At 36.7% G+C, this 27,607-nt stretch overlaps 1 protein-coding gene and 1 pseudogene across 7 annotated transcripts in view; one reads left to right on the forward strand and one right to left on the reverse strand.

Moving 5' to 3' along the window:
- REV3L (REV3 like, DNA directed polymerase zeta catalytic subunit) overlaps positions 1-27,607 on the reverse strand; it is a 182,120-nt gene that overhangs the window by 131,939 nt on the left and 22,574 nt on the right. The window lies entirely within an intron of this gene.
- On the forward strand, positions 15,133-15,232 carry LOC123838040 (U6 spliceosomal RNA; annotated as a pseudogene).

Genomic DNA, 27,607 nt, shown 5'->3' on the forward strand with positions numbered 1-27,607 from the left:
AGCAGGCACTGAACTAAGTGCTTTACGTATATTCATTTCTAAAACATTTAAAAACCTTGCAAATATCACAAAGGTTAACTTTCCCAAATCACATACCTACTAGGTAATTGAATCAAAATTTAAAAGCAGATCAATAAAATCTAAAAATCAATGCTCTTTTCATTTAATCTTGCTGGTTCAATTTTTTTAAAAGTGAATGTTGGTTTCCTTAATTCTTAAACTCCTCAGTTTTTATTTTGTAATGTAAATGCCTGTTTTCTTACCTGACTCTCTCATTTGAAAATTCTTTGGAGCTAGTGCTGTGTTTGAATGATCATAATATCCTCAGGACCCAGCACAAAGCACATAATATGTGCTTAATAAATATTTAGTAAATGAACAAACTCTCAGCAAAATAGAGTAACTGCTTAAGGAGAAATGAATGGTGTAAAAGCCTTGAGTATCTGAAAAAACAAATCTATGAAAACAGAGGGACTTTGATACAACTAAGGATTACAGAGTTATAGGGGGACATAGGTGTTGGGAAGAGTCCCCAGCTTACTGCACTTTCCTTTCCTGAATAACCCAAAGTCCCATGCAAAGCCGCAGTCACTACATCAACACAGATGTACCTCCCTCTCGTTCTCCAGCAGCTAGGGATGGCTCAGTGCCTTACCACCTTTCCTCAAGAACAACCTCCTGAAGAACACAACACAAGAATTTTTGTCATTGCACTTAACGGCTTTAATACAGAATGAGTATCACAGAAAAGAAAATGATGAGAAACAAGATAAAATGAGAAACTCAAAAAGTTAAACTAGGAATAAGAAATGTGTAAAAATCAATGTGAGATTCCATTTCTTTTTGGCAACAGGTCTTTTATTATTGTAAAATTTGTAGTTCTGTAATAGCACTGCTTTATCTTGACAAGATACAGACCACTTCTATAGACTTCTCTCCATCAGCTCTACCCCACACAAATGTGTGGGGCCACACATATGTAAAGTCCCCTGAAGATAAGCTATTCTGCTCCATCCCCATCAGTTAGGATACAGCTGTGAGAAAACACCTAAAGTCAGTGGCTTAAGCATTCGATTAATGGTTTCTCTCTCATAAGTCCAGAGCTAGGTAGCTGGTACTGCACATTCAGGCTTTTGCAACATCTAGTTAGTTGCCTAGTGAAGAACTTGTGACTTCAATCCAGCGGCTTTTTCACTACACTCCAAAAAGCTCCACACACAGGATTCTTTTAAGAATGTTTTTATAAAATTAGTGAAAGCTATGCTATTTTGAAACCCTGCTAAATGATTTGGGATTCTTAAAAGGTTTAAAATATTAAGCTATGTCTAAGTAACATGTGGATCCAAAGAAAGCAAGCAACTGGCATTCTTTATGTCCCTAATTTCTCAATGTCCCCTCTTATTGTCATGTCAAACTGAATTAAGGCAGCAAACTTAGCAGGAATAAAGACTGTTGTTGGGAGAATAAGCCTACACACACAGGTTTCAAAAATTTTTAAGAGTTTGGGCTTTCCAATTTGACTGATGTTGCCTAATTCAGAAACTGCAATAAAGTTGTTTCAGGAAAGCTCCACAGAAACTTCTCATAGCATAACTGCTGGCTTTTAAAGACACCATGACAAAACTGTGTGGAGGTGGCTACTTTCCAACTCCGTGTAAGTAGGGCTTGTATAACTAAGGTAGGTGCCTCTGTAACAGCCAGTACTTGGATACTGTGAATCTAATCTTTTACAGAATTTAGATGTACACTAAACTTTAAATCCTCTGTATTCCAACATTTCTTATGTCATTTTCCCACATTTTCTTCTGCATTTTAAGGGCCTAGGTCTGGTCTCTTAATTAAATCGTGCATCTAAAGTCTTATTAGTTTATCCATAGAAAAATTACCTATATTTTTTGTAGATATATTTTTGATAAACAGAAACACTAACAAGTACCATTCCTCTAATTCTGAGGTCTGCAGATCTTTTTCTGTAAAGTAGCAGATAGTAAATATTTTAGACTTTACAGGCCATACTGTGTCTGATACAACTACTTAATTCTGCTGCTGTAGGCTGAAAACAGCCATAGACAATACATAAGTGAATAGGCATGGCTGTGCTGTTCCAGTAAGATTTCATTTATGAAAACAGGCAGTGGGAAGGATTTGGTCCCTGGATAGTAGTTTGCTAATCCCTGCTCTAACCGATTAGACTTCATCATCTAGAACAGAAAAGCTTAATGTCTTCTTTTTTCTTTTATTTTTAAAATAAGCTGACTGGTCACCAAAATTAAAATCATGCTGGCCTAAGAGTATCTTAGGAGACTGAATAAGAAATGCTTATTTTGAAACTTGTAACCCTATCTCCCAAATCTTCAATATACACAAGATTTTAAATAAAACTCTACAGAGCTATCAAATAGAAAAACTTGGTATGTGAACAGGAGAATGTGTATTTATGGAATTTTTCGTATTTTCTTCTTAGAATATCTTTTTAAGTTTTATATCACTATCATTACCTCAATCTGTATCCCTCCAAGCAAAGTCCTTCTTTGCTTCTCTCTAAAGTTTTACTTTCTTTCCCCATTCCCACAAAACCACAAAATGAACCAAGCAAAACTGTTATATCATCTATTATCATCTAAGAAAAAAACAAGAATGTACATGAAGATTTAGATATTAAGATGCTGAGACAGTATTACCAATAGTTTAAAAAAATTGAAGATATTATAAATTCCCAAAAGTAGGAGATTAATTATGATATATCTACGTCATGTCTATGGCTCTCATACCAATTCTGCTTACTGCCTGTTTTTGTAAATACAAATTTATTATAACACACCACATCCATTTGGAATGGTCTATTGCTGCTTTGCTACTGGCAGAGTTGAGTAGCTACAACAGAGACCTTCTAGCCCCCCAAATCTAAAATACATACCAAATGGCCCTTTACAGAAAGTTTCCAACCTCAGCATCAGATGGTGTTGAAGTATATTTCCTGGCATGAAGAGATGTTCATGATATACTTATTTCAGGTGATATTCAGGTTTATTTCAATTATAAAAATATATAACACATTAAGTGAGATAATGATTTGATTATTTTTTTTTTTGCTTATATATATTTTCTAAATATTATACAATTTCTGTAAGAGAAAGGCAGGAAGAAGTCATCTACTTCTAAATGACGCAGAAATTCAAACAAATAAACAAAAAACCACCATCAGGTGCCTGGGTGGCTCAGTCGGTTAAGCATCTGCCTTCGGCTCAGGTCATGATTCCAGGGTCCTGGGATCGAGTCCCATGTCGGGCTCCCTGCTCTGTGGGGAGCCTGCTTCGCCCTCTCCTTCTGCCTCTCTCTCATGAATAAATAAGATCTTAAAAAAAACAAAGCAAAACACCACCACCAACAACAAAAAACTAAGTATAATAATTAACTTTACAAAGGGCGTATGTATCTAACTTTCTGCTAAACAGTCCTCTTCATTTTCTCCTTTATAAATAATTCTTTGGGGTTTCACATTTATTCATGCCATTTTATTTCTTCAACTAAAGTATACATGACTTTATTTAGAATCATTGGCTTTGGGGCACTGGGTTGGCTCAGTTGGTTGAGCATCTGACTCTTGATTTTGGCTCAGGTCATGATCTCAGGGTCATGGGATTGAGCCTTGCATTGGGCTCCATGCTCAGCATGGAGTCTGCTTGTCCCTCTCCCTCTGCTCCTCCCTTCACTCTTTCTGTCTCAAATAAATACATACATACATAAATAGAATCTTTTAAAAAAATCATTGGCTTTAAGTTATTAATCCCACATTACTAAGAGAACTATATCCCTCAAGCACCAGATGTTTCAAAGGTCTATTTATACATTTGTCTAGTATATCTTTGTATTTCCAGTGCTAAACACAATTGGCTTTTTCACTCATAAATGTAGGCATAACTTCTATATTCTTCAAATACTTTGTGAAAGTCCAGCATTAGGTGTTAGACCATATGCTGCTCATAATCATAGTCTCTGAACTTATGAACTTTTTACTCTACTTAGAAATAAAGATGAGTAAATAGGCAATTACAGTATGGCAATTTTATATCCAAAAGTATCTAACTCAGCTTTGTGAGAATATTGAAAGGCTTCCCAGAGGAAGCAACAGAAGAGCAAAGAGAGAATGTTGTGGTATATACAAAAATCTGAAAGCAAATGAGAATATGCATGGTCTGGGAACAGGAAAAATGTAGTCAGGAAGGAGCAAAGAGTGCAATGGAGAGAAAGGTAAAGCGTGCATGTGTGAGTGTGAGTGTGTCGATTCTGTGATCTGTGTGGATTTGCATTTTATAAAGTTCCCTTGTGGGCCCACTGTGGGAGAAGCTAGGGACAGAGCTTTAATAGGAAAATATGTTTAGGAGGTTGCTGGACTAATTCAGAAGAGAGATGTCAGTAGAGATGGAGAAAACATCAAGAAAACATCAACTTACGGCACAGAATTTAGAGGTAACTGGGACTTGGGAGTAGGGTAAAAGAGAATCAAGGATGATGCAAATTTTTGGTTTGGGCAACTGGATAGATGTGAATGTCAAAGAAAACTGAGAAAGAAGAGTAGGCTGATTTCTATTTTGAACTTATGGAATTTTACATGTTTATAGAATTTCCAAATGGAGATTTACATTAAGCACAATTAGGTACACAGATGTTGAGCTTGAGAGATCTGGGTAGAGAAGAAGACAGATTTGGGAGTCTGACTAACAGATGGGTAAAAATGCTCACTCAAGAGAATACATAGACAAAAGAAGGGGCATAGGTCAGAAACTTGAGGAGTAGTAATATTTAAGGGAGGAATAAAGGGTTTTGATTTATGTGGGATATGAGAAAATGAGATCCTGAAAGGACTGCCAGGCAAGAAAGAGAAGTAACAGCGAATACTTGAAAATATAAGCATGTTAGCCATGGAAACAAAGTTCCAACAGTCCATGAGAAATGTATAAGAGAAACACAAGCAATGAGAGGCTGGATCAGAAACTGGGAGAAGGATGTAGATAAAAGTATATAGAAATGGCAAGGAACACTTCAGAATGGCAGAGGAAGAACTTTTAAAAACCTGCTCCTCCATAAGAGCAACAAGAACACTGGCAAATTCTGTCAAAATAAACTTTTTTCAGCATTTTGGAAATAAATTAAAAGGCTTGTGACAATCCAACAAGTGTTTATTCAAGAAAACCAGATGAATCTTAGGAAGAACAGGAAGCTTTGTGGTATTCTAATTTGCCCTAATCCAATCTCCTCTGCCTCCCCCCACCATCCCCCCCAGCTTCAGAGTAGCTGTGAAAACAGATAGCCATGCAGGCCCTGGAGAGACCAAAATAGATTTGCAGTTCCCCAAAAGCCCAATTACCAGAAAACTGTCACCATTTGACCTGCCTGGTAGCTCACTGAAAAGCTCCATTCTCAGGACTTTATTTGATCAGACTCAGAGCTCACTCCTTGTGTATAGTCCTATCTGTAGCATCTTTATGGAATACAATCAGCAGCAATTGTTTAACATGGCAGTTGCCTGAGGGAGTTTTACCAGCTGCAGCTAAGAGGCTGCACAAAAAACTCAAAAGGAAAATCTGAGGACTGAAATATCCATAAGAACTTGAAAGGCTCTGACACAGTTCTGGAAATTTAGAAGGTTATGCACATGTGTGGAGCTGGGTGCATGCTCAGGAAGAGCTGAGAAGGCCCCAATCTTTCACTATGGCTGACCTTGAGGGTCTGCACCAACACACGAACATACAGAGCCCCTCAACAAAAGGTGGAAGGAGACCTATTAGCTCAAGGCATTTAAAGGAATCACTGGTCAATCATTAACTGACCAATAAGCTAGCTGAGTAGGGACTTCAAAGAATAGAGACTGTACAGAATTAATCCATGAAAGTCACTAAAGAAACAAACAACATAACCAACAACAGAGCAATAATAAATCTTGGGGACAGGGAAGAATATGATTTCTTAACTGTCGAATTATTTAAAATGTCTAGTTTTCAACAAAAAATGGTAAGACGTACAAAGAAAAAGAGAAGCATGGAAAAAAGGAGTCAATAAAACTGTCTCTGAAGAAGCGCAGACATTCAACTTACTAGACAAAGACTTTAAGCCAGCTATTAAAAATATTTCAAAGAACAGGGTGCTAGTGGCTCAGTTGGTTAAGCAGCTGACTTGGTTTCAGCTTAGGTCCTGATCTCAGGGTTGTGAGACTGGGCCCTGCATTGGGCTCTACACTCAGTGAGGAGTCTGTTTGAGATTCTCTCTCTCCCTTTGCCCCTCCCCCCCCAAAATAAATAAAATCTTAAAAAAAAAATTCAAAGAACAAAGGAGGTCATGTCTGAAGAATCATGTCTTACCTAATAGAAATATAAATGAATAGACAGAAATTATTTAAAAAAATCAAATAGAAATTTTGGTGTTGAAAAGTGCAACAGAAATGAAAAATTTACTAAAGAGGATCAAGAGCACATTCGAACTGGTAGAAGTATCAATGAACTTGAAGACAGGCCAGTTGACATTCTCCAATCTGAGGAACAAAAAAGAAAAAGAATGAAGAAAAAAATAACAGAGGCTCAGAGATTTATGGGATTCCATCAAGAATACCAACATACATAATGTGAGCTTCAGAAGAAGAGACAGAAAAAGAGATGGAAAGAATATTTGAAAAAAGAATGGCCAAAAAAATTCCCAAATTTGATTGAAAACATTAATCTGTGTATCCAAGATCAATAAATTACAAGTAAGAGAAACTCAAAAGAGACCCATGCCAAGATGTATCATAACCAAACTGCCAAAGACAAAATCTTGAAAGTGACAAAAGAAAAGCAATTCATCATGTACAAAATTTTCTCGATAAGGTTAAGAGCTGACCTCTTATTAGTAACCATGGAGGCCAGTAGGATGACACAAAGTGATGAAAGACAAAGATGGTTAACCAAGAATTCTGTATCTAGCAAAAGTACCCTTCAAAAACAAAGGAGAGCTGGGTGAGATAGGAAGGAAGAAGAAATTAAGATGTTCCCAGCTAAATGAAAATTGAGAGAATTTGTCACTAGCAGGGCTGACCTATAAGAAATACTAAAAGAAATCTCATTCCAGGCTAAAATGAAAGGACAATAGACAGTAGCTTAAAACCACACTAAGCAATAAAGAGTACCAGTAAAGATAACTACACAGGTAAATACAAAATATAATAAACATGTATAATGCCTTCTCCCATATCATTTAAGACAGGTGCATAAAGTAGTAATTATAAAATTGTGTTGATGGGCTTATAATGTGTAATGATGTAATCTGCATGAATGATGTTATAATGGAGCAAAGTTTTTATGTACTACAGGCGTACCGATATTGTGGGTTCAGTCCCAGACCACTGCAATAAAACAAATATTGCAAGAAAGTGAGTCAAATGAATTTTTTGTTTTCCCAGTGCATATAAAAGTTATGTTCACACTATAATGTTCACACTATAATTGTCTAGTAGGTGTGCAATAGCATTGTTTAAAAAAATGATGTATGCACCTTAAAAAATATTTTCTTGCTAAAAAATGCTAACCATTATCTGAGCTTTCAGCAAGTCATAACCACTGATCCCAGGTCAACATAGCAAATATAATAATGAAAAGTTCAAAATAATGCAAGTCTCCAAAATGTGAGACAGACACTAAGTGATCAAGTGCTGTTGGAAAAATGGTGCTGACAGACTTGCTTGGTGCAGGGTTGCCACACACCTTTAATTTGTAAAAAAGACAGTATCTGCAAAGCACAGCAAAGTGAAGCACAATGAGGTATGCCTGCATGAAAATTAAACTGGGATTAATCCAAGTGTCTTAAATTAACATGTTAAGTGTAACACCCAGAGTAACCGTGAAGAAAATAACTAAAAGAGAGAGAAAGGGAGAGGTAGGGAGGGAGAGCAAGGGAGGGAGGAGGAAAGAAAAGGAGGAAGTAAGAAAAATGGAGTTAAAATAGTATACTAGAAAATATCTATTTTTTTTTTAAAGATTTTATTTATTTATTTGAGACAGAGAGAATGAGAGACAGACAGCATGAGAGGGAGGAGGGTCAGAGGGAGAAGCAGACTCCCTGCCGAGCAGGGAGCCCAATGCGGGACTCGATCCCGGGACTCCAGGATCATGACCTGAGCCAAAGGCAGTCGCCTAACCAACTGAGCCACCCAGGCACCCCTAGAAAATATCTATTTTGTACAAAAACAAAGAATCGTGGAACACTGCATCGAAAACTGGTGATGTATTGCATGGTGACTAACATAACATAATAAAATAAAATAAAAAAAAAAAAGAAAATATCTATTTAGCATAAAAGAAGACTATAACAAAGGAATAAAACAACAAAAGAGCATAAGACACAGAGAAAACATTAACAAAATAGCAGATATAAAACTACGCAGAACTGGTAGGTAGTCAAAGGACACATTATATCTTGCCCTATAGCTCTCAACTCAATAGGGAGGATCAATTTTCCCATTTTACATTCACCAGTACAATTTGGGGTACTATGCAAAATGAGAACTTATAGAAGCATCATAAACCAAAAAAAAAAAAAAAAAAAAACCCAAAAAACTGAGGACTAGAATCCTTTGCCTCAGTCATGTCTTAAACATGCTCAATATATTTCCTTGAATTAATTAACATACTCTATTACCAGAAGGATCATCACTGAGGAAATAGGAGAAAGGCTGTTGTGAAGTATTGTTTGAAGAAAATAAAAAATATGATTAGTATTTAGATGGAAAATACTGTAACTCCTATTCTCGTCAAGGACAAGCTCCCTTGCTATTTCAACTATATACACCTTCCTTTACCTACAAAGTAAGTGCACAACTCGTTTCTTCATTTATGTCTTCAGAGAACTTATATAAATCTATTATGCGTAGATTTACACTGTTCACATACAGTGGAATCACATCATATGTGCATTTTATTTACTGGGTAGGAATAAATCAGGGGGGATGGGAAGAGACTCAGGTAGAGAGACAGAGAAAGAAGATCAAGTGAATGAATATGAGAATGCAATTAAACAGTGCCAGTGTGCCCAGTTAATAAATTTATGACCTAGTGCCATGAGATAGGGTATATAAATGTTATTCCTTAGTTTGTTTCAGTTCCTTTGTACTTTTAAAGTGGAAGAAGCATCTCCTATTGAAAGAGCCAACTAAGTGTGATTCTGTTTAAAAGATACAGTTCATAGTTTTTCATAAAACATGGCCCCAATTGCGGACCAACTATTTCAACTAGAGCTCAGCTGAGGAAAAGTGATTAGTGTCTGTGTCTGTAAATAAGGAAAATTAAGCTGCTGGACTTATTGAAAGATAGTGTGGTAGAATTCATGCAATTTAAGAGACTGTCACGGGAAATCCTGCCTAATTCTAAAAAAGGTTTTGACCTCATACCTTTGCCTGAGAACCTAATTCCCATGTAAAATGGAACTTCACTGTTTCTGTCTCCATACCTATAGTGTGAGTTCCATGAACACATGCATCATGTCTTCTTATTCTTCCTATTCTCAATGCCTAGCAGAGAACCTAGAATACAGTGGGTGTTTCATCCACGCTGGATAAGCATGTGTGGCATAATATACGTATTTGGTCTTTATGTCTCATTCCCGGCATAGAGCTCCTAAACTCTTGGTATTTCCTGACTCATAGGAGTATCTTTTGTTATTCATATGAAGCCCTTTCTATCATAACTGAATTTACACTAATGAGGTACTTTTTTTTTTTTTTAAGATTTTATTTATTTACTTGACAGAGAAGACACAGCGAGAGAGGGAACACAAGCAGGTGGAGTGGGAGAGGGAGAAGCAGGTTTCCCGCCGAGCAGGGAGCCCGATGCGGGGCTCGATCCCAGGACCCTGGGATCATGACCTGAGCCGAAGGCAGACACTTAACGACTGAGCCACCCAGGTGCCCCACTAATGAGGTACTCTTGATGGGATCTTTAGATAGCTTCCGAATAGTGGGCTGGTTGCCAGAGGAATCAACCATATCATTAGAGGGTTGGAATTCTCAACCCCACTCTCCACCCGCCACCTTACCCGCCACTTAAGATTTAGTTCAGTCACCAATGGCCAATGATTTAATCAATCATGCCTTTGTAATGAAATTTCAACAGAAACTCTGGAACAATGAGGTTTGGGAAAGCTTCCTGGTTTGGTGGTACATCTGGACTCCACAGAGACATCTGAGCTCAGGAACCTTCTGAACCTTGCACTATTGTTTTCATCCGGCTGTTCATTTGTATTCTTTATAATAAACTGTATAAATATAGTGTTTTTCTGAGTTCTGTAAGTTGTTCTAGCAATTTATTGTACCTGAGGGTAGGGAGGTTTATGAGAATCCCAAATTTGTAATTGGCCAGGCAGAAGTGCAGGTAGCCTGGGTATCCATTTGTGGCTGGCATGTGAAGTGGGGGCAATCTTCTGGAACTGATCAGGGATCAGATCCTGTGGGGATCTGCACTAATTTCAGGTAGTGTCGTAACTGAGTTGAATTACAGAACACCCATAGTTGATGTCAGAGAATTGAGAATTTATTGTTGGAAAACCAACAGGACAGGATGTCTTTTTCATATTGGTTAACTCCTTAAGAGGTCTTTCAGCTGAGTCTTATAGAAAATTTGCCTTTATTTTTTTTTCCTATAATTTCTTCTCAAAAGCTAACAAAGATATTTATAATGTCCTCCTATCTTCCCCTATTTGCAAGGGTACTAGAAGGGACTGAATTAAGGATCAACTTTCCATATTAAACAACAATAAACTAACACAGCAAAATATAACATACAAATATGATTAATATGTCAAGAATGTGATGAAAAGACATGTCCAAAATTCACGTGTAATTTAGTTTGCAATTATTACTATAGAAAGGAAACCAGTAATTACTTTGACTTTCACAGTGATTGGGAACCTCAGTTTGGGTACTATTTAAAGGCTCACACAATACGGTATACCATCACATTTTTTCTAAAAAGGCTAAGCCTTAAAAAATTAAACTGCTAATAGTGTTTTCAAGCCAGAATCTCCAAGAAAATGTATACCTTTCAGACTAAATGTCATGAAAATAATATTTATTAACCTTTGCTAAAAATAAAATCCTGGCTTGTAAAACAAATATTGTTTTGGGGCACCTGGCTGGCTCAGTCTCAGGTTCATGAGTTCAAGCCCCACGTTGGGTTTGGAGTCTAAAAACAAAAAACCAAATATTTAGTTTCAGATGTTTTACAACCAGAATGGCCACACATGTTAATCTATGTGGTATTTCAATTCAAAGGTAAGTAATTCAGGGTCTTAAAGTAAAATTAACAATCTGAATACTATCTGAAAATTCACCTCCAGTGATATAAAACAGTATTAATAGCTAATCAAGATAAAGTTCCAGTCAAATTTGTATATAAATGCCTGAATTTTCCCTCAAAGACACATAAATAAAATAAAATGATACAGGTAATTAAATTAATGCAAATCTAGTAAACTGTTCCACCATTCTTTATGATAGCTGAACACTGAAAGACCTTAAAATTTTACTGATCTATAAGAAAGTAAAAAGGTAACACAAAATAAAAGAAACTATTTAGAAATCATGTTTGATAAGGAACTTGTATCTATAATAACTCTTACAACTCAGTAATAAGTTATCATATGATCAGCAATTCTATTCCTAGTTATATGCCCAAGATAAATGAAAATATAAACCCACACAAAAACTTGTACATGAACCTTATAGTAGCATTTTCATAATAGCCGAAAGGTGGTAATAACTAAAATGCCCATCAACTGATGAATAAATATAATGTGGAATATCCATACAATGGGATACTTATTCAGCCATTAAAAGGAATGAAGTACTGATACATTCTACAACATGGATGCATAGGCAAATTGTAAATTGTACCTGAATAAACCTCTTACATAATTTTTTAGCCTATCCATACTCATTGTTTTATTTTGGAGGTCTCTAATGAGAAGACCTAATTTTTTTTTTTTAAGACTTCATTTATTTATTTGACAGAGATAGTGAGAACAGGAACACAAGCAGGGGGAGTGGGAGAGGGAGAAGCAGGCTTCCCGCCGAGCAGGGAGCCCGATGCGGGGCTTAATCCCAGGACCTTGGGATCATGACCTGAACCAAAGGCAGATGCTTAACAACTAAGCCACCCAGGTGCCCCAAGAGAAGACCTAATTTTGAATATACCATTAGAGACAATGCATTCATTAAAATGAATTACTGAATTTGCATTATAGAATTATGACTAAATTGAGAGAAATATAAATATTAGCCCCCAAACCACTTATATATCTCTATTTCCACTTAATGATGCACTAAGTATAGTATTTTAAACATTCAATCACATTAAGATATGTTGTCAAATCACAGAGAGATGTTCTACTTAAAGAGATCATTACCAAAAACATAAGATTAAGAACTGTCAATGTAAGAAATTTTTCAGACAATAAAACTTTCCGACAATAAACTTAGTAACAGTAAAACTGACCTACCACATGCACTTAATATTTGCTGTCAAAATGTAGAAGCAGCATAGCCACCTCCCACCCTTCAAACCATCCGCTTCAAAAATGTTGTACAACTTTTGTATATGAATTAAATGGAAGTTTTCTATGACTATGTTCAGTTACTCAATAGTATCAGACTGGTATGGCCATTTAGTTCTACTAAGCATAAAACTGCTTATATGGAGGCCTGAATAAAGTAGTTATAAATCATGAAAATTAGAATTCCAAAATAATGGACAAAAACATACTGCCAAACCTATCAAAAACAATGCAAACCAGAAGTCAGTGGAGCACCATCTTTAAAGTATTAAAAGAAAAACCTGAATTTTTTTAGTGGTTGCTTTAGAGTTTGCTGTATACATTTAATCTACATCCACTGTCAAATAACATTTTACTGCACTTCATGGGTAGTAAATTCCAAATTCCTCTCTCCTACCCCTTGTAACATTGCTATCAAATTTCATTTATCCATAATCACTCAATACATTATTTTGAAATTATCTATTATATCCAGTAAAGATAGAAAATAAGAGGTTTTATTTTACCTTCATTTATTCCTTCACTAACTTTCCTTTTCTCTGAAGAACTTATTTTTAACATTTCTTGCAAAGTAACAGTTCTTATTGGCAACAGGTTCCTTCAATTTTTATTTGTCTGAGGTGGTTTTTATTTTTCCTTCACTTTTGGAAGATAATTTCAATGTATACAGAATTCTAGGTTGGTGATTTTTTTTCTTTCAACACTAAACATTTCACTCTACTCTCTTCTTGCTTGTATGGTTTGTGAAGGGAAGTCCAACATAATTCCTAGCCTTCTTCCTTTATAAGTAAGGTGTTTTTTTCCCCTCTAGCTCCCTTCAAGATTTTCTCTTTGTCTTTGGTTTCCTGCAGTTTGACTATGATAGGTCCAGGTGTAGATTTGGTATTAGTCATATTTGATGTCCTCTGAGCTTCCTGGATTGGTGGTTTGGAGTCTGTCATTAATTTTGGAAAATTCTTAGCCATTATTACTTCAAATATTTCTTTTGCTCCTTCCTCTCTTTTCCTGATGAGCCCAAAAAAGGCATTCTTTACTTGTTACAGTGCTTTTGATGTCTATTATTTTCTTTTGATTCTTAGAATTTCAATCTCTGCTTACATTACCCATCTGTTCTTACATGTTGTCCACTTTTTCCATTAGAGCCCTTAGCATATTGATCATAGTTATTTTAAATTCCCAGTCTGACAATTCCAAAATCTCTGCCATATCTGACTAGAAGTTAGGCTGTATTTACTGTAGCTATGGGTATCAAAAGCTAAAATTTCCTCTAATTTCCTTGTTGTCTTTGGGTTTCCCTAGAAACTCCTTTAACAAAGTGCAAACCTCACAGTTCTTTCATCTGTAATCCTCTATTCCACAGGAGCCCTATTGATGCAGTGGTAAAATGTGAGGGAAGTATTCCATAATCCCATGATGAGGTCTGGGTCTTTCAGTGGGTCTGTATCCCTGGCTATGGCTTTTGAAAGTGCCTCTTGGCTCCACCCCCACCCCCCACCCCTGCCCTGCCGCCACAGATGAGACAGCAAGGCTAGAGAGGAAGTTGGTTTCCCCAAGTTGGTTAGGCTCTGGTAGTTTCCCTTTTAGGCAGGGAGAGAACAGAATGCTATGAGCATTATTTCAAAATGGTTACTATTCCCCTCCTGCTGGAAGCATGAGGAAATCCCCCAGCCTCCCAATCTTAACTGTGAGAACCTGGTGGAGCCTGTGGAAGACAAACTCACAAGAGCGTGGGAGCCCTCTTAAAACTAGACCCCCAAGAGTTTTTAACTATCAAGCTAGTTCACACTCAGCTTCTGGCAGGTCATGAATTACAGTTAAGTTTTCCTACCAGTTCCTGGCTTCATTAGTTTATGCTCCCAGCAAGCTGTGATTCTTTGTATTTGCCTGTCTCTCCAGTTTTGGGGGCACTGGTTTACTCTGTGATCTCAGTTCTCTGATGGATCTAAGAAGAACTGTTGCTTTTTAGTTTGTTCAGCTTTGTTTCTACTATAAGGACCTCAAGAATGGCGACTTCTAATTTCTTTCATGTCTGAGTGGAAACCAGAATTCAATGTCTTTTTGATGTATTTCCATCATTCCTTTCCTAAAAATACTTATTTTCTGGAACAAGAAATGTTCCAGGTTCATCTTGTACTTTTCTCAAGGGAGTCTTGGTTACTTTTAGTGGAGAATATTGTTTAGAAATCAAGATCTGGATGCAAATTATGCTCATTGCTACAGGGGTATCATTACTTCTAGAACCTCTAAGCACATACTAGGAAATTTACATATTTATACACATACACACACCCTATATTTATTTCTCTATCTATCCAACCATCCTTCTCTGTATATAATAAAAACTATACTTATACCTCCAATTCCAACCCAACACCCTAGAGACATTCTAATTGTCCCTATGTCCATGTTCTCTTTTATCCAACAGTGAGAAACCTGGCTTCCATTTTCCTTAATGTATTTACTCGTTTGCACAATCCTAAAAAACATAAAAAGTATTTTCAGAACTCCTACCCACTACCATTGAGAAAAGCACATATACTAAAATTCAATACTTGTTTAGTGCTTGCTTCGGCAGCACATATACTAAAATTGGAATGATACAGAGATTAGCATGGCCCTTGCACAAGGATGACACGCAGTATTTGTTTACTGTTCTTTTCCGGGGCGGGGGGGGGGTGTTGGGGAAGTGGGGTGGGCACAGAGAGGAGTGGTAAAATTTCCAGATAATAAAATGCACAAATACTAACTATACTTTATTAATTTTGACAAATGTATATTAAGTTATGGAACATTTCCCATTTTCATCACCTCCAAAATTCCCTTTTGCTGCTTTTCAGTCAGTCCCCACCTCCTCTGAGGCAATCATTGTTCTGATTTTTCACAATAGTTTTGTCTAGCACTTCATAAAAATGGCATATTCTTTTGTGCCTGAATTTTGCCCAGCACTGTGATTTTAATGTTCATCCAGGATGTCACATGTATCAGTAGTTCATTCCTTTTTGTTGTCCCATAGTAACTCCTTGTATAGATATGTCAGTTTGTTTACCCATTTTACATATGAGATAAGAGATTCAGAGTACCTAAAGTCATAGAGTTAACTGGATGAGAAGAATTCCAAGGACCTCAGAACCAGAAGTATTATAAACCCTTGATTCTTATTTTGGTGTTCTTTTCATTTTACCAAAGCACCACTCAAACAAATTTTAAAAATAACAACTGGGGTGCCTGGGTGGCTCAGTTGGTTAAGCATCTGACTCTTTGATTTCAGCTCAGGTCATGATCTCAGGGTCATGACATTGAGAGCGAGCTGGGCTCCATGCTCAGCGGGGAGTCTGCTTGAGATTCTCTCCCTCACCCTTTTCCTCTGCCCCTTCCACTCATTCATAAGCACTCTCTAAAACAAATCTTTAAAAAATAAAAAATAAAAATAACAAAAACTCCAGGGATATATTTTTATCATATAAATTTAGTGATGTATAAGGAACTACCTACATATAATCACATCACAGATGTAATATTTTTCAAAATCACCACTGTGATGCTTCCCAATGAGTTCTTAGTAGGAAATGAAAAATATCCAAAATTAAAAGGTTACTGAATCAAATGCAAATATTTTTAAATCTTTAAGAATATCTGTACAGTTAACAACAGTGCCATTTCTTCCTTAATCCATAAATCCATACTCCTTCCTAATCCTTACTTCTGCCAATGCTGATTTCAAGTTTACCTAGCATTTCTTAAATATCTCTTAAAACATTTACCTTATAATCAACCTTCAATGAAAGTAATTTATACATTCATTAATTTCTTCAGTTTATTAAACTTACAAAACTACCAAGAGGAGTACTCTCCTAATTCTAGCATTTCTAGGCAATTTTTAGCCTTTTGAGTCTCTACTCAAGTCTGTCAAATCATCCAATTCTAATTCCCTATTTAGAAAATATATCGATCTCTCTCTCTCTTTAAAACATAACATAAAAGACGGTTTTTCTTCAACCCATAATCTTTAAGCTCCTTCTCAAACCACAATTAACTTAGTAATTCTGACCTAAGGATAATTTTTCTGTACTATGAAATGCTACTACTTACCCCTCATGATGAAAGTTTATGACAGCACCCTTCAAGGTGACCTTGAGTCATTGCCATAGACTGAAGGGCCAAAAGTAGAACACCAAGGGTGAGATTGCCATTAGGCTGTGTTGTCCCACCACCTCCCCTACTGCCCCATACATACATACCCTGTGTTTTGGCCCAATCTAGATGAACTTCCTGAAGATGAAGTAACAGAGGAAGTAACAGAGAGTTTGAGATCTCTTCCTCAAAAGTATGAACAAACCTATGGATCTGTTATATTTGATGTAAGCCCCACTATAAGGCTCCCCTCTAATAGGTTTCTAGAGTTCTCATGTATTCCAAAACAACATCCATCTCACAAGAACATGGTGAAATATAAAGCGTACCTTCAAGTACCAAGCACCTGTAGATGCTACATTAATTTGAAATGCTCCTACAAGTTAGGGGTGATTATCCTAACTTTCCTAATGTGAGAACAGACTAACTTTAGACTTAATCTACCATATATACGATGACCCAAGAACTTAGTCTATAACACAAATAAGGTAGATGAGACCAACTGACTTATCCTATTTCATTTACAAGTCACAATCCTTAGCTCATAATTTATGTGAAATAAAATGCTAATTATTTGGAGTGAAGAAAACAAAAGGTTTAAGATGCGATCAGAGCACTGAATACAATTCTATAACAAAACTTCCCAATTCCCAGTCACTATATCAAACAGCTATGGCAAAGACAGCTGTTTAGCATTTGGCTTCACCTTTTGGTTTTAGGTTTTGAAAATTCCTGTGCATTTCTGTTTTCATCCAAACAAAATAAAAATTTGGGCAAGATAACGTGCCCAAAGAGCTTGACCACGAGTCTAATGAAATCAGACTTATTTGAAAGAAAAAGAAATGCCAGGGCTGTAATGTCACCTGCTCATTTTTCTTTTGTGCCATTAGAAAAATTGTACAAAGTAGGTTAATGTTTAAGGTATACTTTCCTGAACTCCTTAATACTTTTCATTCTACTTCTTCCTTAAAAATATAGTGGCCAAAATAAGGATTTGTGGAAGGCAATGATTAATCCAGAGAACTAATGTAGGTGGTGAGGCAACTGATCATCTCATCATCTTCAAGAATTAACTAAAGATAAGATGGCAATGGGAAAAGAACCTAAGAAGCTCTTGGAACATGGCAAAATCCTTAGGAAGGGAAGGAAAAATAGAAACTTTTGGTCCCAGTTAAAGTGTCAATGAGAATATACTTCTATCTGAAGAAAAAAAAGTGTTAACAACAATGCAGGTAAAATAAAGACAAAGATAGTAAATAAGCTTAGAAACTGGATTATTAAAGTTACCCTTACAAAGCTTACAAAGAAAGTTATCTTTTAAAAATATTTTCTGGCCTAGGGGCGCTGGGTGGCTCAGTCGTTAAGCGTCTGCCTTCGGCTCAGGTCATGATTCCAGGGTCCTGGGATTGAGCCCTGCATCAGGCTCCCTGCTCTGCGGGAAGCCTGCTTCTCCCTCTACCACTCCCCCTGCTTGTGTTCCCTCTCTCGCTGTGTCTCTCTTGTCAAATAAATGAATGAAATCTTAAAAAAAAAAAAAAAAAAAAAATCTTCTGGCCTAGTTGTTCTAAAGAAATAAGGAGAATAAGCCAACAACCAACCATACATTTTTACTGAATACCTAGTATATAAATGGTTTTGTATAGGTAATGTGATTTTATTTTTTAAAAAGATTTTATTTATTAGAGAGAGCATGAGTGGTGGGGAGGGACAGAAGGAGAGGGAGAAGCAGACTCCCTGATAGGTAGGGAGCCCAACTCATGGGCTTGACCCCAGGACCCCGGGATGATGACCCAAGCTGAAGGCAGAGACTTAATCGCTTAACCGACTGAGCCACCTGACCACCCTGGTAATGTGATTTTAAAATGAATTAAATACAGTCTCTTGCCCCATCTCTAGCTGGGGATAGGGCTGGGGCACCAAGTTATATATAACACATAACAGAGATGGAAACAAAATGCTTAGGGAACCTAGAGAAAAGAGACTTAGAATGGGGATGTGGCAAAAAAGGTTTCATAGAAGTGATATTTCCACTGGGCTTTAAAGGATAGTCAGGAATTTAATAGGCATAGATAGGAAAAAGGTAAAGCAAGAAATAAAATAGAAGGAATAATGTAAGAAAGGTATGGGAGTTAGAAAAAGTGGTGTAGGATATATTCAGGAAAATCCAAGTGTATATGAGTGGGGTGGAAAAATAGCGTTCATGGTAAAGAGAGAAAAATGAGAAAAGAAAAGCATAGAGAAGCAGACTGGAAAAGAGATTGAGGAATCCCTAAACACTACACAGTAAGTTCATTTTTAACAGTAGGGATTCAAATTATTTTGAGCCTTAAAGACACACATAATCTAGCTTCCTACTATCAGATAAGCCTGTTTACAAGTTAAATTTCACTTTAACAACTGTGCTGTCTTGCAGTCATCAATCACCAGCTCTCCTGTTAAATTTAGAATCAGAATAAATGCAGAAGCTGGTTAAATGCTAAATTTTAAAGCAGATCCAGCTGCTCAATGGTCAACATGATTATAAATAGGGCGACCATTTAATCTGTCATCTAAACTGGGATTTTTCAGAATAAAGGGGGGCACTATTAATAATTATGCTTGTATAAATTCAGAACATCCCAAGCAAACTGGGATGAATGGTTAACCTAGTTATAAAAACTCCCCAAATCAAAGGGACTCTTTACTTTTTCTTTCTTAAATTCTCTTCAGTGGGAATCTCCCACTGTGGAGCAGGAGGAGAATCCAGCATTTGATACTGAGATTAGTGGCTATGACATTTTAAAGAGGCACATATTAAAAATGAATAACAGATCTATTTTTATAGTAGCAGAGACCTGAAGAGTGAATAACTTCATGCAAATCTGTATAAGACTTCTTTATCTTAACTAATGGCAACCATAAACACAAAGGAACTATATACTGATTACTAACCTCACAAGCACATATACACTTAGATAGTATTCCCTGAGTTTCTGTGTTAATTTTCATATTTGAAAACAAGTTAATTTTCAACTATACCAACCATCTCAAAGCATATTAGTTTTTGTGTTAATATAGAACGAGAGAAAAAAAAATCTGTTTTTATTGCTAAAATTACAGAAAACACTTGATGGTTTGGCAAAAGATTGTTATGTGGGTGGTTGCAACTTGGCCTTTAACCTCTTGCCAAATACCATACCGCATGTGTTCTGAATTACCAGTAAACCCAGATGCCCTCATATGAGAGATTTCAAATCCAACCAGAAATTGAGAAAAAACAATCCTATGGTCTTCATGAATGAAACCAAGAACTTCTTAAAAAAAGGGGGGATGGCGAGAGAAAGAAAGCAAGAACTTCCAGTGTCTAATGTCAGGACTTTGGGAAAATAATTTAACTTCTAAATATTCATTCTGGTCAAAGTCTAAGACCTGATAAAGAAGGTCTTGACACTGCAAAAAGAAATCAAACATCTGATGTTAAAAAATATTTACAATCACCTAATACCACAGGTTGGCCAACTTTTTCCCTAATAGGACAAACAGAAAATTTTTAGGTTTTGTGGGCCATAGACTCTCTTGTTGATAATACAGAAATGAATGGAAGGGGCTGTGATCCAATAAAACTTTTCTTAGAAAAACAGGTGGTGGGGCTGAATTTGGTTCTCTGGGCTTTATAATACAAGCTCCTTTGTATCACTCATCTTGGACAATGTCTGGTACATAATATATGCTCTGAAAATGTTTGTAGATGAATCATATTATTTAATCTAAAAACATAAGCAAAATGTCTGAGCTATCTTGTTACAAACACAGTGTTTACTGAATGTTATTTGAGACTAACTTCCTAGTTAGATTTATAAGTTGGTATTTCTCACACAAAATACTTATTTTTAAATTTTTTTTCATTTAAAAAACTGTAATTGTAATATTAATCATGGTCATGTCACTATTGAACTCTGTTTACCCAAGATTAATACTAATTTTCTGGCTCCTTGAGGCCATTTACATAAATAGATAATCTGATTACACAGTATAAGGATTGGAGCTGAAAGGTCATGTTGAGTTAAAGCCAGAGTTAATACCATGGCAAGTGAGAGTCAAAGGCAGGTGGAAAGAACCCTGCAGAGAAGACTGGTGTGTGGAGAAGAGAATGGAAGAGAAGACAGACCTGTTTGAACCATGCAGTGAAGATCTGAGCAATTTCTCTGTATTATAATAATAAATCTCCTTTTTATTAGAACTTCTTTGAAAGGGCTTCTGTTCTTTGCAGTTAAATGATTCCTGCCTAGAAAATGGATTATGAAACATTTTGGAGAGGAGTTAATATTTGAGCTGAATTTTAAAAAAATTAATAGACAGGGATTCCAGTCTACATGGAGTAATAGGGAACAGATTTACCCTCCTGCCTGAAAAACAACAACAAAAAAAAACAGAAAAAAAACAACACATGAAACAGACATAAGACAATGGCTGGTATAGGAGAGTAATCCTTGACAGAAGGGAAACAAAGTGAGCCCTCTTAGAACAGCTCCCTGCTTAGAGAGAGCTTCCAGGGAGCAGAGGGAGAAAGAAGTCAGGTGGAGCTCAGCAATCTCCCTGAGATGAGGAAGTATGAGTCCAAGCTTGCTGTCATATGCCTGGTAGAGTACCACAGAGGAGACAGTTGCAGAGAGACAGGAGATCTGCAGAAGGCCCCCTGAAGACTTTACTGAGTAATATCAGCACATGCTTGTGAGGAATCCACCCAAAGCAGGAGAAGAACTAAAAGGAGCAGAGGGAACAATTTCAGGGGTCAGACAGTGGCACGAATAATTTGTTTCATCCAGAAAGGAAAAAAAAAAATCTCATACTTCAAAGGACATCAGACAGAATAATCATAAGGTTATTGCCTCAGTAATGGAGCAAAATGAACCCTGGATAAAGTTTGCTCTGGTTCCACCTGAACAAGCATAAATATAGCATTGAAAGTGTCAAACGATTTCCAAATAAGTATCCCAGAATAAAACTCAAGAATATTTCTAGAAATACAAAATATCCCAAACTCAATATTAAATTCCTAATGTCTGGCATCTGATAAAAAATTATTAGGCATGAAAAGAAATAGAAAAATATGGCCCATAATGAGGAGAAAAAGCAGCAAAAGAAACAAGCCAAGAACTGATACATATTGGAATCAGCAAAGATATCAAGATAATTCTTATAACCTGTATGTTGAAGAGAGTGGAGGAATGCTTGGACATGTTAAGCAGAGATGTGGACAATATAAAAAGAAGTTGAATCAAAATTTTCATCTTACCAGAGATGAAAAATAAATGTTTGAGATGAAAAATACAATGGATGGAATTAATAGAACATTAGAAATGCCAGAATTAAAGATTAAGAATTTGAGAGCAGCAATAGAAATTACCCAAAATGAGGCACAAAATAAACCTGAAAAAAAATGATCAAAACATTAGGAACCCACATGCAACAACTTTAAGCAGACTCATACATGTGTAATTTGAGTCCTCAAGGTGGAGGATAAGTGCTATATAAAATTACAAAAAAAAAAAAAAAGAAAGGAAAAGACAGTATGGGCTTAAAGTAGTGCATAAGAGTAAGCTATAACAGATTACGGAGAGGAGGAAAGAAATGAGAAAAGCTGTATATTTGGCTATAAATCTGACAATGGCTGACAAGTAACACAGCTAGAAGCGGTTACCTCTAAGAAAGAAGGACCAGGATTAGGATGTGATAGTAAGAAAAGAGAGAACTGAGAATATTTTAAAGGAAGAAATCATAGGAATTCATGATTAACTGTATACTGGAAAGGAGAATGTTAAGAGGCTGAAATTCTGAAAAGGACCAGACTAAGTCTGAATCCCAGCTTCTCTATTTACTATTTGAACTTGGAGAGGTTACTTAATATCTCTCTGCCTTAGTTTCCTCATTAGTAAACTGGAGATAATAGTAGTACCTATGTAACAGGGCTGTTTTGAGAATTAAATGAGTTAAAACATGTAAAGTACTTTGGCATGTAGTAAGTGCTTAATAAACACTGGCTATTGCAGTTCTCAAAACTTTTGGTCTCAGGACTACTTTTCACTTTTTTTTTTTTTTTTTTAAAGATTTTATTTATTTATTTGACAGAGAGAGAGACAGTGAGAGCAGGAACACAAGCAGGGGGAGTGGGAGAGGGAGAAGCAGGCTTCCCGCAGAGCAGGGAGCCCGATGTGGGACTCGATCCCAGGACCCTGGGATCCTGACCTGAGCCGAAGGCAGACGCTTAACGACTGAGCCACCCAGGCGCCCTACTTTTCACTCTTAAAAGTTATGGAGGACCCCAAAGAATTTTGCTTATCTGGGTAATGTCTATGAAAATTTACCATATTAGAAATTAAAACTGAGAAATATATAAAGTACTAACATTTTCATTCATTAAAAATATTAAACCTATTACATGTTAACATGAATAACATTTCGTTTTTCAAAAGAAAAAAATGGTACGAAGATAGAAACTGTTTTACATTTTTGTAAATCTCTCTACTGTCTGGCTTACTAAGAGAAAGCTGGGTTCTCATATCTGCCTCTGCTCAATCTGTTGCTTATGTTGTTTTCGCTGGGAAAGAAAACCAACCAATCTGTGTTATGTAGAAGCTAATACACCCAAGAAAGCTAAGATAGCATCTCCTGGGTAGAACGACTAAGTTTAAAAAGGGGGATAGGAGAGTATTCATTCCATAAATCTTAAGAGTGCTCAAGAGGAGAATAAGGTATTAACTATAAACTAGTCAGCTCACAAGAGAAAGAGCCAGAGAAACCATTAAATTTATCCCACATGGGTTATAAGCAGCACTGTAGAAAGGATGGAACCACAAAGAATTCCCATATACGATAATAGAGATTCATAGTTCTACATGAACAATAAGGAAATGCCTGGGCCTGAGCTGAGAGTTTGGGAAGTTCTAAGCGTAAGAACACAGAGAAAAAGAGAACAGGGCCAAGGAATGGAATCTGGGGCAGGTGGGGAGGCCAAGGGGGTACTGGTGCTGGACAGAAGGAAAACTTAATCTTTTTTTTGTAGGAAAAATATTATTAAATAGGTACTTCACCAGAGTAGATATGTGAATGGCACATAAGCACATGAAAAGATGTTCAGTAACCTTGGTCCTTAGAAATAAAAATTAAAACAAGGAGGTATCATTACATTCCCACTAGAGGGGATACAATTTAAAAAAGACTAAACTGGAACCAAATGTTGAGACTACGGAGAAATTGGAACTTCCATACACTGTTGGAGGTAATGCAAAATGGCACAGCTCTTTTGGAAAAGCGTTTGGTGGTTTCTTATGAAGTAAACTAAATATATGACCCGGCAATCCTATCCCTAAGTATCTGTAAGAGAAATGAAAATATACATTCACACAAAGACTTGTACATGACTGCTCACAGCAGCTTTATTCATAATAGTCCAAAACAGAAACAATCTGAAAGTCCAGGTCCTAGTGAATGGTATATCCCTATGATGGAATATGACTTAGCAATATAAAGGAATACACTACTCATACATGCAAGAATATGAAGGCACAAATGACTACATATTGTATGATTCCATTTACATGAAATTTTGGAAAAGGCAAAACTATAGTTATTATATTGTATATTGTAATTATATAGTAATTATAGTGACAAAGCAGATCAGTGGTTGCTGGAGGTGGGGAGGGAGGTTTGATTGAAAGGGACACAAGGAAACTTTTTAGGGTAATAGAAGTGTTCTATATTATCATGATTGTGGTTATGGTGGTTACAGGATTGATACATTTGCCAAAATTCATCTATTTGTATACTTAAAATTGGTCAATTTTGTTGTATGTAAGTTATACCTCAATAAAACTGATTAAGGAAAAAGAAGAGAATGATCCTACCTGTTACTCCCCAGGATTTCTCAATGCCTGACAGAAAATGGCAGTAGGTAGGAAAGAAGAGATGTGGCAATCATTGACAAGAAAGAACAGGGAGCTGATAGAAATGATGGAGTCATAAGAAGAAATATGCCATTTTTATTAGATTCCAAAAATGAGAATAATTTGTTATTTATTTGAGTGAGAGAGAGGGAGATCACGAGCAGGGGGGAAGGGTAGAGGGAGAAGCAGACTCCCCACTGCTTGAGCAGGGAGCCTGATGTGGGACTCGATCCCAGGACCCTGGGATCATGACCTGAGCCGAAGGCACACGCTTAACCAACTGAGCCACCCAGGCGCCCCAAGAGAATAATTTGCTTCTAAGAGACCTTGACCAGTCCAAAATAGGTTTCATTGTAATAGTATTTCTTTCATTATGTTCTAAGGACTACCTAAATCAGAAGCATCCCAGACTTTCTCTGCCAGAAACTCTATGTGCAAAGTCCCCAAATCTACCTTTTAAATTTCTCCCAAAGAAATTATTTTGTGGAGTGCCGGGTTTGCTGAGTCGGTAGAGCATGTGACTCTTGATCTCAGGATTGTGAGGTCAAGCCCCACATTGGATGTAGATATTACTTAAAAATAAAAAATCTTTAGGGCGCCTGGGTGGCACATTCAGTTAAGCGACTGACTCTTGGTTTCAGCTCAGGTCCTGATCTCAGGGCTGTGAGATCGAACCCCGCATCAGGCTCTGTGGTGGGTGTGGAACCTGCTTAAGATTCTCTCTCTCCCTCTCCCTCTGTCCCCCTGCCTTAAAAAAAAATTATTTTGCAAACTGAATCAAAAAGAACCACTGTACTAGAAGGAATGTGTGCGCGCACACACACACACCACACACAGACTAGGTTTGCAATAGCTCCAAGTGAACAGTATTAAATAGCATATATGATTGTTATGGAAACACAGAATCATCATTACTTTATGGAGATGCAAGCAACTCAAAGGAGCTCATCTACAAAAACCACTTAGGATACTGCCAAGGTACTCAATGTACTGCTTGCCAATCACCCTGGACTTGAGTAAGGAGACAATTCTAAGCAAGGAAAAAAAAAAAGATCCTTTGACCATATCAAATTTGAAGTTCCATGATTGAAGATCCATATTGCTTCTGTTTCACCACTATCTGGTTTGTAGTAGGTGACAGCCACTTCAATTTTAATTACTATTTGTAATATATTTTCTTTAAATATGTGATTTTTAAAAAGCAATATGCTAGGTTTTCCTCTTTATAAATTCTGTTGACTTGTTATAGAATTTCCTATGGGCTTTCTCGATACATTTGACTTAATTTCAAACATCTTTAAAATCAAAAGAAAACACAATTAAACAATGAAACAAAACAATGTTAGGAACTGTAGAGAACAAAGCTGAGTGAATAACCAAGGTCTTCACCTTCATGAGGTGGTTTGTGTGTGTGTTACAATATACATAAAACTTACCATTTTAACTTTTTGAGCATACAAGTCAGTGATAATAATAAGCACATTCACACTATTGTGTAACCATTATCACCATCCATCTCTAGAACATTTTCACCATCCCAAACTGAAACTCTGCACCCATTTAACAATAAATCCCCATTTATCCCTTCCCCAGCCCCTGATAACCACTCATTTACTTTCTTTCTCTATGAATATTACTATTCTACATACCTCACATAAGTGGAATCATAGAATATTTGTCCTTCCATCATGAGTTTTTTTCTACCACTTTTTATTGCATATCTAGGCACCAAGCACTGAGGACACAAAGACTGGCAGCATACTAATCTGCCCTCATGAAACTTACACTCTAATAGGGAAGTCAGACAAGTCAATAACAACAACTTGCATGTCAGTGTGATAACAGCTCTAACAGAAGTACAAAGTACAATGGTGGCACAAAGGATTAATTAACTCTGAGCAAAGTCAAAAGCACTTCACAAGAGGTGATGTCTCAGGACATTTTAAAATAGGAAAAATTCACTGAATGGACATCGTCATTTCATCCAGAGGAATGGTATACATTCATTCATCAAACATTTAATGAGGGGCAACACTATCCCCAGCACTCCACACCCAGGACAGCCAGAGTCCCTGCTTTCCTTACGCTAAAAGTACATGCAGAGACATGAGATATGCATCTGAGGAAGCAGTTCAGACTAAAGAGCAAAGTGCCTGGGGAAGAATAAGATGAGGCTGGGAAGGCACTGAGGTATCAGATCATGGAAAAGTCATCCAGAGTTTTATTCTATACTGTAGGCCAGTTTCAAAACTTTAGAATATATAGGAATCATTGGTGGCACTTGCCAGAAGTACACATTCCTAGACAACCCCAGAGGTTTTAACTGCATATGTCTGGGATGGGCCTCAGGAATCTGTATTTTTAATGAGTACCCCAGGTGATTCTCAAACAGGCATATCCATGGACTATTTTTTGGGAAATACCCCTGTAGAATATGGGACGCTCATAATGGCTTTCAAAGAGAAGATTATATGAATAGATTATATGTTTTATTAATTCTCCCCCTAGTTATAAAGTAATACCTGCTTTTATAAGATATAAAAAAGCACAAAAAAGAAAAACATTACTTAAATCTACCACCTTCATATTGTTTTATTATTTCTCTAATGTTTATATTATATACACTCTTAAACAGAAGGATCATACTGTACAGACTATTTTGAAGCATATTTTCTTCACTTAGCCAGGCAAGTGAACACTTTCCCTTTATATTATTTCTTAGTCAGATTTTTGATGACCATATACATCATATAGATGTAACTATCCTTCATTTAAAAAAAATTTTTTTTTAAGATTCAAAAAAAAAGATTTTATTTATTTGTCAGAGGGAGAGAGAGCACAAGCAGGGGAAGCGGCAGTCAGAGGGAGAAGCAGGCTCCTGCTGAGCAAGGAGCCCGATGCGGGACTCAATCCCAGGACTTGAGATCATGACCTGAGCCTAAGGCAGGCGCTTAAGTGACTGAGCCACCCAGGCATCCCTA

Source organism: Mirounga angustirostris, unplaced genomic scaffold, assembly GCF_029215605.1.
Source record: "Mirounga angustirostris isolate CCGP_5_RB_7025 unplaced genomic scaffold, mMirAng1.0.hap1 SCAF_8, whole genome shotgun sequence".
In the NCBI taxonomy this organism is placed as follows: Eukaryota; Metazoa; Chordata; class Mammalia; order Carnivora; family Phocidae; genus Mirounga; species Mirounga angustirostris.